The sequence below is a fragment of the Chiloscyllium punctatum genome, chromosome 23 (assembly GCF_047496795.1).
Source record: "Chiloscyllium punctatum isolate Juve2018m chromosome 23, sChiPun1.3, whole genome shotgun sequence".
Classification (NCBI taxonomy): domain Eukaryota; kingdom Metazoa; phylum Chordata; class Chondrichthyes; order Orectolobiformes; family Hemiscylliidae; genus Chiloscyllium; species Chiloscyllium punctatum.
The window spans coordinates 36,225,070-36,227,906 of NC_092761.1; positions in this window are offsets into that span (position 1 = coordinate 36,225,070).

The window sequence follows — 2,837 nt, forward strand, 5'->3', positions numbered from 1 at the left end:
AAAGTGATGAGCTTAGAGCTATGATGTTGTGGCCATAACAGAGACATGGGTTTCTCAGGGGCAGGAATGGTTGCTGGATGTTTCAGGGTTTAGAACAATTAAAAAGAATAGGGAGGAGGTAAAAAGAGGAAGGGGTGTAGCACTGCTAATCAGAGAGGGCATCACAGCGACAGAAGTTAACAATATCGAGGAATATCTGCCTACTGAGTCAGTATGGGTGGGAATTAGGAACAGTAAGGCAGCAATCACCTCATTAGGGGTTAAATACAGGCCCCCCAATAGAAGCAGGGAGATTGAAGAAAGCATAGGTCGGCAGAGTTTGGAAAAGTGTGAATGGAAAAGGGTAGTTGTAATTGGTGACTAACTTTCCCAATATTGATTGGAATCTCCTTCCAGTAGATGATTTGGAAGGAGCTGTTTTTGTCAGGTGCGTTCAAGAGGGTTTCCTAACTCAGTACGTTGACAGGCCGACGAGGGGAGAGACCATTTTGGATTTGGTGCTCGGCAATGAGCTGGGGCAGGAGTCAGATCTTGCGGTGGGAGAGCATTTTGCTGATAGTGCCCACAACTGCCTCATCTTCTCCATAGCCATGGAGAAGGAGAGATGCAGGCACAATGGGAGGATAATTAGTTGGGGAAAAGGAAACTATGATACCATCAGACTGTGTTGCGAAGCATGGACTGGGAGCAATTGTTCCATGGAAAGGGCACTATAGACATGTGGAGACTGTTTAAGGAACAGTTGTTGTGAGTGATGCACAAATGTGTTCCTCTGAGACAGGCAAGAAAGGGTAAGATAAAGGAACCTTGGATGACAAGAGTGGAGGAGCTTCTCGTCAAAAGAAAGACGGCAATTTACTTCAGGTGGAGGAAGCAAGGGTCTTGCTCTGCTCAAGAGGATTACAGGCAGGCGAGGAAGGAGCTCAAAAATGGTCTGAGGAGAGTCAGGAGGGAGCAGGAAAAAGGCTTGGCAGGAATGATCAGGGAGAATCTAAAGGAATTTTGCACAGATGTGAGGAATAAGAGAATGATCAAAGAACGAGTATGGCCGATCAGGGATAGCAAAGGGAACTTGTGGATAGAGTCTGAGGAGGTAGGGGAAGTCATAAATGAGATTTTTGCTTCTGTCTTTATGAAAGAAAAGGACTTTGTAGTGAATGAAACCATTGAGGAAGCTGATGTGTTGAAAATTTTGACAAACGTTAATATTAACAAGTCGCCAGGGCCAGAGCAGATTTGGCCTCGGCTGCTATGGGAAGCGAGAAATGTGATTGCTTCGCCGCTGGCGAAGATCTTTGCATCCTCGCTCTCCATCGGATTCGTACCTGAGAACTGGAGAGAGGCAAATGTAATTCCTCTCTTCAAGAAAGGAAATAGGGAAATCCCCGGCAATTACAGACCAGTTAGTCTCCCGTCTGTCATCTGCAAGGTGTTAGAAAGGATTCTGCGAGATAGGATTTATGACCATCTGGAAGAGCATGGCTTGATTAAATGCAGTCAGCACGGCTTTGTGAGGGGCAGGACATGCCTCACGAATCTTATTGAGTTCTTTGAGGATGTTACTAGAAACGTTAATGAGGGTCGAGCGGTGGATGTTGTGTATCTGGACTTCAGCAAGGCATTTGATAAGATTCCCCATGGTAGGCTCGTTCAGAATGTCAGGAGGAATGGGATACAGGGAAATTTAGCTGTCTGGATATAAAATTGGCTGGTCGACAGAAGACAGCGAGTGATTGTGGAAGGAAAATATTCTGCCTGGAAGTCAGTGGTGAATGGTGTTCCACGGGCTCTGGTCTTGGGCCTCTACACGTTGTAATTTTTATTAATGACTTGGATGAGGAGATTGAAGGATGGGTCAGCAAGTTTGCAGATGACACAAAGATTGGAGGTATCATTGACAGTATACAGGACTGTTGCAGGCTGCAGCACGACATTGCCAGGATGCAGAGATGGGCTGGGAGGTGGTAAATGGAATTCAAACAGGATAACTGCGAGGTGATGCATTTTGGAAGATCGAATATGAAAGTTGTTTCCAGGACTAAAGGCAGCATTGTTGGCAGTGTGGAGGTACAGCGGGATCTTGGTGTGCAGCTACATAGATCTCTTAAAATTTCCACCCAGGTGGACAGGGTTGATAAGAAATCATATGGTGATTTTGGCTTTCATTAACGGGGGATTGGCTTTAAGAGACGTGAGATCTTGTTGCAGCTCCAATTACTCATACCCCTATACTTATTCTCCCATTTCCTCATACTCCGACACTGAATTCTCCTGCTGTTTCATATAACGATACGAATTCTATCATTTCCTCATATCCCAGTACGAGTCTCTCATTTTCGGATGCCCGAGTTCAAATCTCACGTTTAGGAGTGCCCTACTCTAATTCTACATTTTAATGGTGACTTGCACCAAATATCTAATTTAGGTCCACTCCGCACCACGTCTTCCATTAACAATGTAGCTGCAATGATTCTCCCATGTCGTGGTCCACTGCTGTAATTCTCCAATTTTGGCTTTGGTGCATCAAATTCTCAAATTACCAATTCTGCACTAATCCACCCTTTCGTCATGAACTGAAGAAACTCTCCCACTGAGTGTTGCCTTGCCCCAACTCTCCTGTTTTGCTGTTTCCTGACAAACATCTTCCACATAATGGTGTACTGCTTAAAGTTTTTCATTATTGGCGCCCTGCATCGAATGGCCAATTTCCTGCACTTTACAACATTTCTCCGACTTACTGATTCCTGCCCGTGTTCTCCCATTTAACTATGCTCTGTTCCAAATCTGCATGCTTTAAGCACCCCACACCAATTATCGAATTCAATATTGCCCTGAAA